We start from the raw sequence: 18,261 nt of genomic DNA on the forward strand, positions 1-18,261 counted from the left end.
CCCCTCTTTCCTCTCCTGTTCACTCCTCCCTATCCTTCCCCCCAATCTCCTCCACCTCCTTCCTTTTCTTCCCCCATCTCCTCCATCTCTTTCTTCCCTCATGTCTTCTCCCCATCCCATTCCCCGTCTCTTCTGCCCCCAATCCCCTCTTCCTCTCTTTACCTCCCATCCCCTTCTCCTTTCCACCCCTTCCCTCCTCCACCTCTCACCTCCCCCACTTCTTTCCCCCCATCTTTCTCCCCTCCACCCCTCTTCCCCCATCTTCCTCCCCCATCCTCTATCCCGTCTATCTTCCCATTCCTTCTCCCTTCCATCTCCCTCCTCTACCCCTTCTCCCCTTCACCTGTCTCCCCTACCCCTTCTCCCCTCCACCTCTTTCTTTACTTTCCCGCATCCATTCCCTTCCTCTTTTTTCTTCCCCACCTCTCTTCTCCCCTACTCTCTCCTCTTCTACCTCTTCCCCATCTTTCTCCTTCTTTCACCTCTCTCCTTTCCTCTTCTCCCCCTTTCTCCCCCTTTCTCTTTCCCGACACCCTTTTCTCTCTCCAGCTTGTAGAACTGGGTCCCCCTCCCTCCACTCTCTCATTTTTATCAGGTTCTTTTTTTTTCCACCTCCCCTTTTTATCTGACACCTCTTCCCTTTTCTTCTCTTCCCCCTCCAATTCATAGAAAAGAGTCCCCTTTCTCTTCTCCCCATCTCCCCTCATTTCTGGTCTCCATCCTTTCCCCCACCCCTTCTCTGGGGAGTGTGGTTGGTGCTTGTGGTTGGGGGCGGGGGTCGCAAGTTCGACATAGTATTCTGTCCATGAATTGGTTGTTTGATGGAACTGGGCTTAGGCCTGGGGGATTGGGAGAGGAAGGTGGGGGTTGGACCTTAGCCACTCGTCTACCCACCTTCTCTGCCTCCTCGTCCCGTCACTCCCCTCCTCCCCCCAAACCGTTTTTGGAAAGGAGTTGGGGGTGGGGGCTGAGAAAGCAAAAAAAAAAAAAAAAAAAAAAAGCTTGGAGGGTTGGGGAGTGGAGAGGTCAGGTTGTGTTTTTGGAGGCAGAGGTGATGGTTTTGTGAGTGCAACCCATGGAGGGAACCGGAGAGCCAGTCTGAGAAGCCTTGTGGATTTGAATCCCACAGGATGTGGTAGGACAGGACGGGCCTCTCTGCTGGAGTTGAATGGTGAGAATGCGTTAGAAACAAAAGGGGAGGGAAGGAGAGAAGGAAAGGGTCATTCCATTGGGACACTTGGGATGATTGGTCCTGAGATTTTAAGAAATAAGTTCAAATTTAGCGTACTGGAAGCTTAGTCAGTTTCATGGAGTGAAATTGCCACCCCAGGGAGGAGGGAAAAGGGTAATTTTGTGGTGGAAAGTAAAAGGAGGACTTCGATTGGTTTGTGAGATTGTCTTGAATCACTCTCAAGAGTCCTCCCTCCGGTATTGCTAATAACCAAATAGGAACAGGAGAGCAAAGTCCTATCACTTCCTCTCACTCAAAACAGGTTTTATTATTCTGTTGTATGTTTTCCCTGCAACTTTCACAAGAAATAATTTTAAGATAATTAGAATTCTTTCTAAATAATGTTGCCTCCTTTCTCCAGTTCATAACCTAACTGCAGTTTTATGTGGAAAAGCAGTTTTAGCCGTTTCTGTCTTGAATCCATTGTTAACTTTCCTTCACAAGAATGTGTTTTCATGTTTTTTGGAGTACCACAAGAGTTCTTAACCTGGGGTCCATAAACGTGTTTTAAAGATATTTTGACAACCATATTTCAGCATAATTAGTTTTCTTTTGCAATCTTAATGTATTTTATTTTTTTCATTTAGAAACATTATTCAGAAAAGAGGGTCCATAGGCTTAGCTAGACTACCAAAGGGGTCCATGACACATGCAAAAAACCCCTTGAGAATCCCTGATTTGACACGAATTAATTACAGGTTTTTTAACTATAGGCAGCAACGAAAGTATATGTTGTGAACCTTTTCAGCAGTCTTCTTGCATAGTCAGCCTGCCTCTGGCTTTTTGACTCTGATGTAGACAGTAGTTCTGTAGTAAGTGCAATGGATGAAGTCAACATAGGAGTTTGGGGATTTGTGTTTGAGATTCGCCATCAATGGGAATTCATCTCAGGATACAGACATTTGCATAATGGGTAAGATAGACAGAATCTTTCTGAAATCTATTTCATAACCTAACCCTATAGTTTATTTTTAAAGCACCTAGTGTTAATTTCTTTTATAACACCACAAAGTTAGATGTTTTGATAGATCATCCCCTCTTTAAGAATATAGTAAAGGAAAAATAAGTGTAAACTTCTATGAAAGTAAACTTGTTTTTCTATTTCAATTTCATTGAAGGGCATTTGAGTTTTTATTTTACCCATTTGTCCCATTGGACTCATTCAAAAACTTTTACTTAATTTTAAGTCCAGCTTGTAAATCTATATTATACAAATACATTACACTCTTTAGAGAAGTGAAATGTACTAATGAGCAGTGTTTTCACAATTCAGACCTGTGTTTCAAAATGATCTTTGTTAGTTGAAATGTTTTATATCTGTGGATATAATTTTGCTCCTTTTGAAAATAAGATCTTATTTTTTAGAGTAAAAGCAACAGAGTAGAATTGTTTTAAGCAGTAGGTAATCGCCTATTTTGGATTTGTGTATTAAGTATTGTGTAAAATTCTAGATCAAGAGAATTTATATTCTCTTCTGATAATATTTGTATCTTTTAGGATATATAATATCATCAACTAGTATAACAATTTTTTTACAGTGGTAAATGGCATGGTCCAGCCCTCAAAGGGGCTCACAAATAGGAAAGCATGAATGGCAGTTATATAATAAATGTCTAAAGGCACCAAGACCGTAGATAAATAGATAATAATAATAATAGCTGACATAATAGTACTTTAAGATATGCAGGGTGTTTTACATAAATTTCAATTGTGATAACTATATAAATCATTTCAAACACATAATTTTGTGTAAGGATAATGGGGCAGAATCCTCTTTCCTGGAGGTAGTAGGATTTAAGAGCCCTTGGAGATAAATTATTCCATGTTTTAGTGAGCAATATATTATGATTTGAGTAAGAATGGAAAAACAGATTAAAAATGGTGATGATGTTTGTATGACAAAGCAGAAAACATGGGCAAGGAGTAATTTAATATAGATCATTAAAAAGTTTTTTTGACAAGGAAATATGACTCTAAACTTAGTGTTTAGAGAGTATAGTGTTATATACAGTGGTGTTCTTGGGAATTAAGCTTAACATCTGAAGAAAGATATTTGAACTATTATAGGTTAACTATGGTGCAAAGAGGTTAGTTAGAAAAATTAACTTTTTAAGTTGTGAGAAAATTGCACTCTGTAGTTTCATTGTTTTTTGAGTACCGTGTAGTATGTATGTAATTATGTGGATACCTGTTTCTACCTGCGTCTTGTTGAAATCTTGAAGTAATTTTTTTTTATTATAGTGAAAAAAAATGAAGTGTCATCATTCCCTCTTTGGCTCCTACCTTTATAACTAGGGGTGATTGGAGAAAGGCATTCTTGTTTTAACATTCTTGAAGACTGGAATTACTTTTTAAGAATACTAAATGTTTGTATCATCTGAAGATAACGAAAGCAATATTTATTAAAAGTTAGAAAAGAGTGACTCATTCAGAAGTGTATTTGCTTAAAAATTAAGTGCACAAGTTCACAGGTAAAAGTCAGTGGACATCCCATTTTAGAATGTAAACTTGTTGGGGGTAGGGATTATTTCATTCTTTGTGATTAAATACCCAATAGTGTCTGGGAACATAGGCACTTAATAAATGCTTTGATTTATTTTATTTTAAGTGTGCTCATCTATCACTAAAAGTAAACATTTTTAGTTTAGAAAAGTGCTCAATTATATATTTTATCTTTATCAAACTCCAATATTAAAACCAATTCCATTATTTTTAGTTGTATAGGTACAGCATTTTCTTAGTAAATCAATGACAAGTAACAGTCTAGATGCTGTTAAACTTGGTAAAAAATGGTTAATTGATTTTTGTTTAGTTTTTTAAAATCTCATTTCCCATAGTTTATGCCTTTATCAAAAGACTCTAAAATAGTAATAAAAATTGTAAGAAGTGCATGTCTTCACTGAGGATTGTAAATAATGTAAAAGTATATGCTTCTTATATTGGTGAGAGTTGAATGATATACATGAATGCATAAGGAGCAAAAAAAGCTTTGAATGCTAAAATCATCTTTCAGGTTTTAATTTCAATTCCTTATTAGGGCTGTTCTGTTTTAGAATCCAACTGAAAAGTGCTGATGGACAGATCTTAAGGCAATTATATTCTTTTTGAAATGTAAATTAATATGTAAAAACCACTGAATTCATGTTAGTATCTAGATGCACCTGTAGTTGACTAATCTCAACAAGTGATATTTAAAAGATGTTTTTGACTTTGGTACCAGCATAACTATTCAGGTCCGTTATTGCTTCCTCTCTTTTTGGACCAGCATTTGGCATTTTCCTTACTTCTTTCCTATCAAAAGACATGGTGAAAGGGGGATTAGTTTGACTACCCAGTCACTGTCATGTGGAGGAACTGAGCAAGATAAATAATCTTGATAAATGCCATTGTCAGTTTGTGACAACATTGTTAACTAAACCCCACAGTAAAGTTTCAAAATCTTGGAACACATGGTATTCTCTAAGGTTTTATAATCTAACATCATAATTTTGAGTTTGCTTGAGATGGTAAAGTAAATGCCTGATGCTCTGCCATTTATTAAGGTTATGGGCAAATCATTTAACCTTTCTCAATTTCAGTTTCCCTCATCTGTGAAAATAGGGGTTAATCACTTACATTTAATAATTGCTTTTCAGGTTTACAAAACACTGCTTAGCAACTCTGAGAAAGGTGGTGTCAATATTATCCTTGTTTTACAGATGATATAGAGTCTCACAAAAGTAAAGTGACTGGGGCAGCTAGGTGATGTCAGGAGGACCTGAGTTCACATCTGACCTCAGACACTTTAACTCTTAATAGCCTTATGACCCTGGGCAAGTCACTTAACCCCAATTGCTCTGCCTTCCCCACTCCAAAAAAAGTAAAAAAAAAAAAAATTAAAGTGACAACCCATATGCAAACAGCTAGGTTTAACCACACTCAAAAAACTAGCCAGTGTCATTTGGGATTCAATTCAGGTATATATTAAGCACTTCTTAGCAAGGCCAATGTTAAGTTCTGGGGGTACAAGGCCACAAACCAAAATATTTGCCTCTCAAGTCCAAGTTTAGTTTTTTTCCTATTACATCACTATCTAGTTTATAAGGTTGTTGTAAACTGTAAAATACTCTATGTGATCTGTGAGGATTCTGTTTGTCATTGTTGTTTATTGAACAATAATCACATTTTTGCTATGCTTTTTAAAAATATTAATTTCTCATTTTGTATGAACTTAAATATCACACATGAAAGTTTCAATATACAAACCACAGCAAAGAGGACTGTTTGTGAAATTGAACTTTGTAGCAGCAAGCACCCCAAGCGTCCTCAGGGTTTACTGCCAACACTGGTTCTTGGTTTGATAAAGGAAAGCAACTCAAAATGGGTTAACAAGCTTACTTTAATCAGTCAAACATATATCGTTTACCTTGTTCAGGGGAAAAAGGTCAGCGCCCTGAACTTCAAAGTATACAGGCAGAATTATCAAGACAGAAACTGATCAAGTAGACAGCTTTCCAAACTGTCCAACCATTACATCCATACCAAATCAACATCTGGCTTTCGACATCTGGGTTTTTCAAAGCCGGGGGGCTCTGGACAACGGCTTCCCATAATCCAGATCAAATCACAGAACACTTCTCAAAGTGAGCCCCCAAAACAAAGCCTCACATTAGGGCTTATATAGCCTTCTCCTGGCTCAGAGAATGTAACAACCTTATTGACCCACTGGCCAATCAAGAAGTATCTACTGAAAAACAAGCCTCCCACCCCAGGCTCCAGGAGCACTTTAGCCTAGGGGCAGGGAAGATCTTCAAAATTTACATTTCCATTACAAACTTTTATTATATATAGTTTAAAAAAAACTATAAGTGCAACTTGATAATAACAAAACTATTCTTGTCTGTTCTGTGTTCCTTTTTGATCTTTGCTGTCTTCTGTGTATTTTAAGGAAATGTTTCATTCATACACTTTTTTTTAACATCAATGTCACTCCTTACTAATTCCTACCCCTCCCCATTGTGCTTGATTTTTCACAATCATACAAATATGATATATATATATATATATATATATAATATAGTTCAATGAATAATGTAGTGTAATATTAATACTTGTTTTTGCCTTAGAAATAAATATTTTCATTCAAAATCACATGGGACTTTGATAGACAAGGGCATGACTTAGTTTTTTCATTATTTCAAGCTCTTCTTACCTGCATTGCATCAAGAAAAATTAGTGTTACTATTGCCTTTTTATACTTATTATACATTTTATCAGTCTTTCTTAATAGATCTTTTACAAATTTGGCTCACTAAAGTTTATTGAAACATTGAAGGTTCAGAGACTTGCTCAGATTCATATTTTAAAAAACAGTGACAGAGTTTCTCTCCCACCTCCCCTCCCCACAGCAAGACTGAATCAGACTCTTAATTGAAAGGTTCCCCCTCCCTTCCCCCCACCCAGCCATGAAGACACTGGGTAGTCAGAAGGATTTTTATATTATGCCCTAAAGACATTCAAAAGAACAACCATCTTTGTGGTGCTGCTGTATTAGTTGCAAAATAATGCTAGCTCACATTTGATATTGCTTGAAAAAATTTTGCTGCAGTAATATTCAAATAGGGCTTGTTTTGAAGTAATAGGCTAAAATACCTTCACTAGGATAAGTGAATTTTTTTAAATTGAAGAAAATATAATTGTGCTTAGCACAATGTCTGATGTTTAATATGTATTTATTCAGCATGTTTCTTAGTCCTGTTAAATTCTAAATTCACAGAAAATCCAACTTCTTGAGGTATCATCTTTGAGTATTTAAAGGTAAAGTATACTAAAATCATTCATAAGAGTGATGGTATAGGGGACAGCTATGTGGCCCAGTGAAGTCTGGAGGATCTGCATTCAAATCCAGCCTCAGACACTTAACACTTACTAAGCTGTGTGACCTTGGGCAAGTCACTTAATCCCAGTTGCCCTGCCTTCTCCCCTCCAAAAAAGAAAAAGAAAAGAGTGATAGTATAGGTGAATTCTTATTGATGGAGAAATTGGATAGAAGCTCAAAAGTCTAAAATTGTGATTTGAATTTGCATTCATGATTCTTCAGTATTTCTCAGAATTCTAGGCTAAGGGAAAATGAGTTGAATGGGGATTACAGATTTGAACTAATGACCTGACTAAGCATCCTGAATTTGTTTTTTTTTTTTTTACAAGAAAAGACTGCCTTTTGAAACCCTTGAATTTTGAACAAGCAGTTTGAACTTGAAATTGTTTGCACCTAGACTTGTGGCTTTCAGCAGACAGAGGCAAAGAGTTTGTTACTGAAACTATTTGGGTTCTTTAGTGGCTTAAATTCTCTAGTGGTTTCTTTTAGCTGTTGAAAAATTAACTAAATTTATAAGCTAAGATCAGGTAAATAGTATACTTTACCAGGTTAACTAATGAGGCAGCACTTTGTATTGATTGTCTTCATAGCTTTGAATCACTAGTTCAAGCCAGTGAAAAGTACTTTTCCCTTTGACTGGTTTTCTAGGAGCAGAAACATAAGTGGTGAGAGATTGATTCCATGCTTAAACAACTTCTAAGGGTTGTTTTGGCTGTGTGTTATGGCTCATTTGAAGAAAGATAGGTGCTTATGTTTGCAGGGTTTGGTCATCCCAGGGGAGCAAGGGAAAATGAGATCCCTGTGTTAACTTGGAGGGAATGAATTCTGATTTGTCACAGACTATAGAATACTAATTAATGGGTGATCTAAAAACCTTTATGTTTGGAATGTTTACTGTAGAGTCTTGGGAACCTGGTACCTAATAATTTGAACTAATCCCATTTTTGGACCATGGGCCCATCAGAATAGAGAGCAGAGTTGATTTCTTGTCTCATCCCCATTTGGGAAGTCTTAGATTGGACACAGAATGGTTTGTACTCCAAACGGTATTTGACATTTGACACACACACACTTCTTCCTTTAAAAAGTTTTAGTTGGTCCTCTTGGATTATTCCTCGTATCCTGATTACTAACTGTTCCACTTATTACCTCTTATGAAAGCTTCCCTTTTATCCTCTTCCCCCAGTCTCAGTGTTACTAGGAATTGATTTGAAATCTGGCAACTTTTTAAAAGGTGTTTATTGAGCATCTATTATGTGGTTACTTTATGGAAAGATTGTGTGGCTTCTCTTCCATGTGACCATAGGGCCACAGGACTTACAGGCTAACAAATAACTATGTACTCTTATTGTAATTCAATGTAACCAGCAATATATCTCCAGCAAATTGAAACAACTATTTAGAATGCACATGGCTATGAGATGGGATGGTGTAGTGCATTGGAGTTAGTAGATTTGGTTTTTAATCCCAAATTTGCTACTTATTTCCATTGTAATGATGTTGGACAAATCGCTTATCTGGGCCTGTGTTCTCATTCATTTCAAATTCTTTCAGAGTCTACTGTTTGCAAGGCACTGGGGATAAAGACTTAAAGAAAAGAAAAGAAAAACAATTCTTACTCTCAATTTTACATTATACAAGAGACTGACTAGATGATCCCTAAGGTCTTATTCATCTCTAATACTCTGATCTTATGACTCACGTAAGAATATTGCAGACTCAGGAAATATATGTTGAAAAACTGAAAAAGAGCCTTCTGTACTGTTGGAGTTTTTTGAATTTTGTACCTGTTTATTCCCCAAGTCAGTAAGGTATTTATTAATTACCCTATGTGCCATGAACTGTGCTAAGTGCCAGGGATTCAAAGAAAGGCAGAAACCAGTCCCTGTTCTCAGGGAGTTCCTAGTCTAGTGGGGGAGATAATATATAAACAATGGATGCATAACTAATGTCTGTACTGTATAAATTGGGGATATTCTCAGAGAGAAGGCACTAAGATTAAGGAGGAGTAGGAAAGGTTTCCTGCAGAAGGTGGGACTTTAGCTGAGATTTGAAGGAAGTCAGGGAGCTAGGAGGCAAAAGGGGGGTCAGCAAAATACCTGAGCTAGGATATGGAATATAAAAAGGACAGCAAGGAGACGAGTGTTACTGAATTGCAGAATGTGTGGAGGGGAATAAATTGTAAGATGACTGGAAAGAAAGGAGGCAGGTTATGAAGGGCTTTAAAAGCTAAATATGATTTTGTGTTTGATTCTGCAGGTAATAGGGAGCTACTGGAGTTCTTGAGTAAGGGTGTGACATAGTAAGATCTGCACTTTAGGAAAATCAGTTTAACAGCATAGTGAAGGAGGATTGGAATGGGGAGAGATGTGAGGGAGGGAGACCAACCAGAAGACCATTTCAGTATGAGGTGATAAGGGCCTGCCACCAGAGTGGAAACAAACAGGGCACTAGGAAGGTAGAAACTGAAGAATAAGTGAAAAAAAACTCCAGAACAGCTTAATGATCTGGAGGTAAATGATCTTTTTGGGTAGAAAAGCTAAAGTAAAGAATCATGTGTTTTATGGATCTATGATTTCATCAGTGTGGTACTTTATCTCTATCAATTCTGATTGCAAACATTTTACAAAGTAAAATGAATGACCTTGGCCAACCTGGCAAGCTTATGGTCAAAGTCAAGTCAAAGATGATAAAGTCATAGGAACATATTTAGATATAGATAAATGGACAAAAATTAGTGGCATTTTAATCTGAATACAAGGACTTGGTGAGATCTATTAGACTACAGAAGTAATTCTCAAACTTTTTCCTCTAGAGGTTGGTAGAAGAAATAGAATTATTTTCCCTTACCCCTTTGTCTTTCCCAGCCATCCAAATCTGTTAAAATCAAGTTTTATTGGTGTCTTTTGTTTTGACGTTGAAGTCATTTCTGGAAATTGTCCTTCCATCACTGCATCAGATTTCCCTGTAGAAAAAGCAGTTAGTCACAACCAGCTAATACAGTGAGTTATCAGATTGTCTTATAGTATGCATCAGTGATGTTAAACTCCACTAGAAATCTGTGACTGTATGTTGGCTTGGAAAACCACAAATTAACATTTTCTATAGTATAGTTAGTTATTTTGTCCACCATTTCCTAGTTACATTTTTAATCTGGTTCAGCCTCCGAGTTTGATACCTCTAGTGTACATAAGATTTTGTACCTGTGGTCTTTTCGTTTCTTTACTATAAAAGGGGAAGTGCATTTCCTCGTTTTGTCTCTAGGACTAATTGATTAATGAATAGGCATTTGTAACTCACTGCTCTGTGTCAGACACCATGCTAAAGTCCTTAAACAGTCCCATCTCTCAAGGAGCCTATATTTTAATGGTCAAGATTAGTCATTATGGGCTTTATTTTAGCATTTATTATCCTTTTTTTCATTATTGTAGTTATTCAGTATATTCTCCTGGTTCTGCTTCATTCTCCATTAGTTTATCAAAATTTTCCATGTTTCTTTGATTCTTCATATTCATTGTTTCTTATGACATCCATATTATGTTTGTTGAATACTTTTTTAAGTGACTTTTTCCTTTTTTTTTTTTTTGCTATACTTAGGAGATTTTTCTGTGTATGTGTATGTTCACATACATTTGTGTTACACACACACACACACACACACACACACACACACACAGCCAGAAAGAGAGACTGTCTTTGAACTCCTTGTGGTATATGCCTGTCTTTGGATCAAAGTTTATGAAAAGTAGTTAACTGACTTTTCTCATTATTCTCAATCTGCACATTTCTAAGAGGGAAGCAAAAAGGTTGCAGAAGAGATGTTTTGGGAAATGTTTTGGAACAGTTTACTCCTGCTCAGATTTGGGGAAGTGACATTAGAGCTATTTGAATGCATTGCTATTTCTGTTTTACACTGGTCATTCCCCAACCTCAAATACCCTTCCACAAAAAAAATTTTTTTTTGGAAAGGTGGTCTGTAGTATATCTTTGGGCATGCTTTATTGGTAGATCAGATGAATATTTACCCCAAATAGCAATACAAGTAAGTGTTCAGGCTTTCTTAGGAGTTCCCTTTGCCTTCTTTTTCATGTACCTCTACTATTCTTCCACATGTCATGGCAGTAGCACATTTAGGAGCTGAATTCACTGAATAGTGATATCTCGGGAAAGAGGCAAAAACCTGCACTCATCACAGAAGTATTAGGTATTCTCTCATGCTAGGATTCTTCGGCAGTTTGGGAAACACAGAGATAAAATACTATTCAAAAGAATGAAAACTCAGTTGCTATGTAATATAATTATGACTCAGTTGAATAATATGTTCCAAAATAAACTAGGTGTTTTGAAGTTAGTGATTTTAAAAGTATGGTCTAAAAGGTATCAGTGACTATATAAACAAATGAATAAAATATTGTCCAGTGTAAAAGTTGGTAAATTTAGCCATATGAGTGAAAGAAATAGATTGTAAAATTTCAATAAGTTGGAAATTGTTAGCACTCATCTCTTATTTGCTCTTGCACATATGAGAATAAAATTACAATTTGAAAGAATGTAGGTCTTTTCCCAAAACACATAGAAAAGAGGCCTTTTTTTATGAGGGGATGAAGGTAAAGCCTTAATCATATTTTTTTTTGCAGGGCAATTAGGGTTAAGTGACTTGCCCAAGGTCACACAGCTAGTTTTTTGTGTGTGTATGTTAAATGTTTGAGGTCATATTTGAACTCAGGTCCTTCTGACTCCAGGGCCGGTGCTCTATTCACTGCGCCACCTAGCTGCCCCAGCCTTAAGCATTTTTAAGTGGCATTCTGTTCTAGACTACACTCTCCTAAGATTCCAAAAAATGATACGAAATGAGAAAAAAAAAGGTAAAGTATTATCTCTTCTAGAAACAAAAATTACAGAAGTAAATTGAAATAATATTATAGTCAAAAAAAGTGACTCAGAAACATTCAGTGATCACATTTTTCTTTCTAGAATAGGTGTCTGTTTTTTTTTTTAAAGCTGGGGCCCATGAACAATTTTTAAAAAAATGTTATAACTGTATTTTAATATAATTAGTTTTCTTTGTAATTATATTTATTTTTTCTTGTGCATTCTGAAAAGGGGTGCTTAGGTTTCACCAGATTGCTACAGGGGTCTATGACAAAAAAGGTTAAGAAAACTCATTCTGTTATCTAGATGAATTTCATTTTTGCTTCTCCATCAACAGATTATTCTGTAGGAATAATAAGAATGTTGTAATAGTCTAGATACTTGAAGGGTGAATCTTAAGCCAATTTATAAAGGTGATGATTTTACTTAAAAACAGGTTAAGGAGAAGAAGGGAATTTGAAGACCTATAATAGAGAGAAGTGACTTACACAGAATCATTCAATGGGTCAGTGATGATAACTGGGAATCCAAGGCTCCTGAAAGCTATCCTTTATCTTATATCCTAGACAGTATTACCTCCACATTCTCAGAACTCTCAGTGGGCAGTTTCTGTTGAGTCTGCACATGAGTCAGAATAAAATGTAGTTTGCTTTGCTGTACTGTATTGATTTTTGCAATCCTGATAGCAATAAAAATCTGTTTCTGTCAGTGTACTTAGCTTTTATGATGACAAAGAAATGTAAACTCAGGATATTTGCCAGAATAAAACAATTTTTTAAACTAAATAATTGAAAAGAAATATGCTGATTTCATAGAGATGTTATATATGTTATGAGATATGGGAAACATGTAAAGTGTTTTGAAAACCTTAAAACACTGTAAATGGTGGCTATTATTTAAATTGTGCTGTGGTTGTTTTTAACTTCAAATTCTTTTTGGTACCCAGCTACTTAAACATTAATATGTGTTAATTGTAAAATTCTACAACAGATAGGAAGAAATGATTTGGCTATTTTCATGCATGTTTTGCTTCTCTTTAGAGGCATTTAGATTCTCAAAATATACTACTTAAAATATACCAGTCAGTGTTTGGTTTTTATTCTTCTCTAAACAAGCAAAAAGCCAGTTAACTACCTCAATTGTCAGTTCCTTTTAGCTCAGCTGACAAGACAGGGGTCCACGCTGTGACTGCAGCTGCTATCTATCCAGTGACATTTGTTAATTAAGCTGTTTAACATTGTTTTGCTTTCTCAAGTCTTGGCTTCTTTAAAAAGAAACAAAATCATAGGTTTATAGCTTCTTAGAAAGTGCTTATTTTGGTTGTCCAGTTCTGTGAATGATTTTTTAAAACATTTCTTGCTTTGAAAAAAGTAAAATATAATTAAATTTATTTATTATGAGCTCTCAGGCAGCTTATTAATTGAAGATGTCTAGGGTGTCTAGTAAGTAGTATATAACACAGACGGAGTTCAAAAGCAGCTCTCCGATAGTGTGCAGTCACTATCTTTGTTTAAGCCTTTACCACTTCATATTTAAATTAATAATAAAAAATTCACATGTTATTGTTTACAAAATTTTTCCTAATGCCTCAGAATCTCCAGTGTTTCTTCAGTCTATGCTTTACTTGTCTATAACGCATTTCTACTTAGATGTCTCACCAGTGGCCCCTTCACATTTCCCTTTTATTTTGGATGACAGTATTAACCTCACAGACTCAGAAAATTTGCTTTTCATTTCTAGTCTGTGAACAAATTCTACATATTATTTAGTCTTTTCCTTCATTTTCATTTCCACAGGTATTTTATCACTCACATTTGATTTAATAACTCACACATAATATTCCAGGTTTCTTAAAGCACTTTCCTCACAAATTAATGAGTTAGGTAGTGCAAGTATTATTAGAATTATTATTCCCCTTTTATAGATAAAGGAACTAGAGCCACATAGCCAAGAAATGTCCCAGATGGGAATTGAGCTTAGGTCTTCTGAGTCCAGTATTTGTTATTTTACATCAAAGCTGCCTCTTGAATAAATGAAACGATATATTCCCTTATATCAGAACCTCTCTTTTCCATTTCGTCCTATAGGCAGATGTTGAAAGCAGAATTATCCCTTAGGTTCACCAAAGGGCAGCTAGGTGGTACAGTGGATAGAGTACCAGGCCTGGAGTCAGGAAGACATCTTCCTGAGTTCAAAGCTGACCTCAGATGCTAGCTGTGTGACCCTGGGCAAGTCACTTAACTCTGTTTCCTCATCAGTAAAATGAGCTGGAGAAGGTAATGACAAACCACTGAAATGACCAAACAACAAAATGGGTCCCTTTCAGTCAGATAGAGGCTGAGAGAAGAAAAGGAAAGGGAAACAAAAGGAATTATGTGAAGGAGAAGGGAGATATATAGTGTGTTGTAGTAGACAACAAACTGGGCTTAGAATCAGAATACTTGGGTTCAGGTCCTGGCTCTAGATCATTTATCAGCTCTGTGACTTTGGACAAGATCATAGAAGCTAGATCTAGAACTAAATTCAGAGCAGGAAAGGAACTTGGGGGCCATTTAGTACAACTCTGTCATTTATAGATGAGAAAACTGAGGCCCAAGGAGGTTGAATGATTTATGGTCACATTAAATAGTAACCTATTAGGATTTCTACCCAGATATTCTTGACTACTGAGCCAGTGTATTTTCTGCTCTACCTTATGCTCCATTGTATCATAAAGCAGTGTGTTCAACCCTGTTCATTGGCTATCTACATTGTTTCCAGTTTCTTACTGCTACAAGAAATATTGCCATAAATATTTTGTTACATATGGTCTCTTTCCCTCTATGTGGAGCCTCTTTGGGTGTTCGTACCCAGTACTGGGTATGTTTTGGGTCAGTATTCATTTTTTTCTTTTGGAGGGCAGTTGGGGTTAAGTGACTTGCCCAAGGTTACACAGCTAGTGTGTGTGTGTGTGTGTGTGTGTGTGTGTGTGTGTGTGTGTATGTGTAAGTTAAGTGTCTGAGGGAGGTCAAATTTGAACTCAGGTCCTCCTGACTCCAGGGCTGGTGCTTATTCACTGCGCCACCTAGCCACCCGTCAGTATTCAATTTAATCACTTTTCTGCCATAGTTCCAAATTGTTTTCCAGAACAATTGGACCTATTCACAATAGGTCTTCCATAGTTCCTCTAGCTTTGATTATTTAAAGGCTCTTCAACACATAGTTCTTCATGCATATATTAAGATCATACAAGAGTTATTAGTAAATCCAACCACAGAAATAACTCCATTTGTTGACCTTTTGCTAATTAATATGGAGGGAGGTGTAAAACAAGGAGATTTATACTTACCAAAGGAATTCACTGCTGTATGGAAATTTGCCCTTGTAAAATTCAAGTAGAATTCTCTGTCCTGGAGATGTCTGCCATATGCTCCCCTTTATAGATGGTGTGCCAGTTGTATCCAACCCCAGAACTTAGGTCTTCTAAGTCCTGTATTTATTCTTTTATACCAAATTTACCTCTTGGATAAATGAAATAGTATCATCCCTTATCTCAGAAACTCTCCTTTCTAATTTATCCTGTATGAAGCTGTTGAAAGGAGGATTATCCCTTAGGTTCATCACAGTGCTAAGCTTACCACAGGGTTTTCTTGGTAAGGGCTATGATTGCTGAAAAGAGCACCATAAGAACCCTCTATGTAGAACAGAATAAATGGATGAAAAATGCTTATTCAGACTGACATGCACATAGATGTTTAGTTCCTTGAACTTCTATATCAGTGCCTGTATCTGTAATGTACTCTACAGATGATCAATAAGTAGGACTCTGAACTGAATAAGAGAAAGCCTGGATTATATGTGAGAAACTGCACAATGTTTTAACAATACCAAGCTTATCTATGGTTCAAAGTCTCAGTCTTTCTAACATTCTCCCTGTGAAGCTTTGTCTTAAGACATCATCATTGGTCAGTTAACACCTATTATGTGTCAGGTACTGTGCTTGGCACTGAGGATACATAAATAAAAACAAATATAAATAAAACAATCCCTACTGAAAATGAACTTCTAATTGGGGAGATAACATGCAAAAACTAACTAGATAAAATACAGGAAGAATTGAAGATATTTAACTGAGGGAAGGCACCCAGAAAAGCTTCTTTTAGTAGGTGAGGTTTTAGGTAAGATGAAGGCAGCTAGGAGACCAAGATACAGGGGGAGAATCTTCCAGACATAGAGGACAATAGCCAGTGAAAATGTACAGAATCCAGAGATTGAGTGTCTTGTGAAACAACAAGGAGACTTGTCTCACTGGATTGAAGAATATATGGAGAAGATTAAGATATTAGAAGACTTTGAAAAGGGAGAAAGAGATGAGGTATATGAAGACTTTTAAAAGCCAGATTTTCCATTTGAACTTGGAGGCAGTAGAGAGCCACTTGAATTTATTGAATAGGGTTGTGACATGTAGCTTAGGAAGAACAATTGAGTGGAGGATGAATTAGACTGGAGAAAAACACAAGGCAGGGAGAACAACCAGAAGGCTGTTATGGTATAGCCTAGATATGAGGTGATAAGGGCCTGAACCAGGCAGGCAGCATTAGAGGAGGAAAGAGAGCATATGCAAGAAATATCACAAAGGTAGAATGAGAAGATTTGGCAGTAGATTGGATATGGAGGATGAGGAGAGAGAATGAGGATTGGAGATGATAGGGTTTAGAGCCTGGGTGACTTGGGAGGATGATGGTACCCTTGACAGTAATAGCAAAGTTAGGGAGAGGGGAAGGTTTGGAGGAAAAGATGAGTTCAACTTTTGTCATGCTGAGTTTAAGGATATACAGGAGATATCCAGTTTTAAATAATCCAGTAGCAGTTGGAAATGAAAGACTGGAATGGAGTTTAGGATGAGGCCTAGATAGACCTGAGGATACAGATCTGTGGGAGCTGATGAGATCACCAAGTAAAATGGTGTAGAGGGAGAAGAGACCCCAGGACAGACAGGGTGGAGGTGGGGGAATGACATGCTTAGGACTGATCTGAATGAAGACACAGCAAAAGAGACCAAGAAGAGTAGTTGAATAAGTAGGAGGATAACCTTATCAAAGGTTGATGATTCAGTCAGTCATAAGCTTTTATTAAGGGCTTTCTATGTGCTAGGCACTGGAGAAACAAAAGAAGGCAAAAACAGCCCATGCACTCAAGGGGCTCACAACTAGTGGTTGTGATTAACAGTGTCAAAAGCTTCGAGGGTCAGGAAGGAATGAGAACTGAGAAAAGGTCATGAGATTTGACAATTAGATCTTTGATAACTTTGGATAGAACAGTTTTAGGTGAATGATGAGATCAGAAACCGGATTGCAGAGTCAAGACAGTGAGGAAAGGAAGTGGAGGTATCTATTATAGACAGCCTTCTCAAGAAGTCGAGTGACAAAAGGGAGGTGAGATACAGGATAATTGCTAGTAGGGATGGACAGATCAAGTGAGGGTGGAAGATCAAGCAGGTGATTTTTGAAGGTGTCTTTGTAGGTAGTAAGGAAACAGTAGATTGAAGATTAATGAGAGAGTGAAGATGATAGAGGCTATAGGAAGCCACTGTGGTTAGTTGAGTAAGGGAATTACATATTAAAGAAAATTACTTTGGCAGTGGTATGTAGACTAAATGGGGATGGTAGAAAAACTTGAGGGAGGGAGACCAGGTAGGAGGCCTTTAAAATAATTTAAGTGAGAGGTGATGAAGGCTCCATCCAAGGTGTTAGCTTTGTGAGTGAAGAGGAGTTGTATGCAAGAGATGCTGTGAAGGTAGAAAGCAGCAAGACTTGGACAACTGATTGGATTTGTGAGGTGAGAGAGAATGAGGAATCTGGAATTATTGAGATTATGAATTTGAGACACTGGAAGGTTAGTGCTGTCTTCAACATCTAAGATTCAAACTTGTGTGGGACCCAAAGGGTAATGACTGGAGAGATGCATGATGGGTACAAGTAGGCTAGAGCTACTTGCAATGATACAAGAAGAAATTATCGCCTTTGAAGTAAATTATAAATTATAGAATAAAATGTTTGATATAGGTTTATGCTTTTTTGATGATTTTTATGACTATGCAGTGATGAATAGTAGGTATGCCCTTAATTTTTCCCTACTTCCTGCTTCTTGACTATTTCAATAGAAAAAGTATCTAATCTTTCAACCTAAGTCCTGTCCCCCTACTTTTGTTGCTCATTAGTAGCTCTTTTATATATGAGAAGGAAAAAATAATCTTGTAATAACCCACTTAGTACCTTAGCAGTAGTTTTAGTTTTAAAAAGGGGAAGAAGTTAAAGACGGG

At 36.8% G+C, this 18,261-nt stretch overlaps 1 protein-coding gene across 8 annotated transcripts in view; it reads left to right on the forward strand.

Moving 5' to 3' along the window:
- PTK2 (protein tyrosine kinase 2) overlaps positions 1 to 18,261 on the forward strand; it is a 439,876-nt gene that overhangs the window by 638 nt on the left and 420,977 nt on the right. The gene's annotated exons all lie outside the window — the stretch shown is intronic.

This window comes from Petaurus breviceps, unplaced genomic scaffold, assembly GCF_028583685.1.
Source record: "Petaurus breviceps papuanus isolate PSGF00001 unplaced genomic scaffold, PetGlider_PUasm1.0 98, whole genome shotgun sequence".
Taxonomy (NCBI): domain Eukaryota; kingdom Metazoa; phylum Chordata; class Mammalia; order Diprotodontia; family Petauridae; genus Petaurus; species Petaurus breviceps.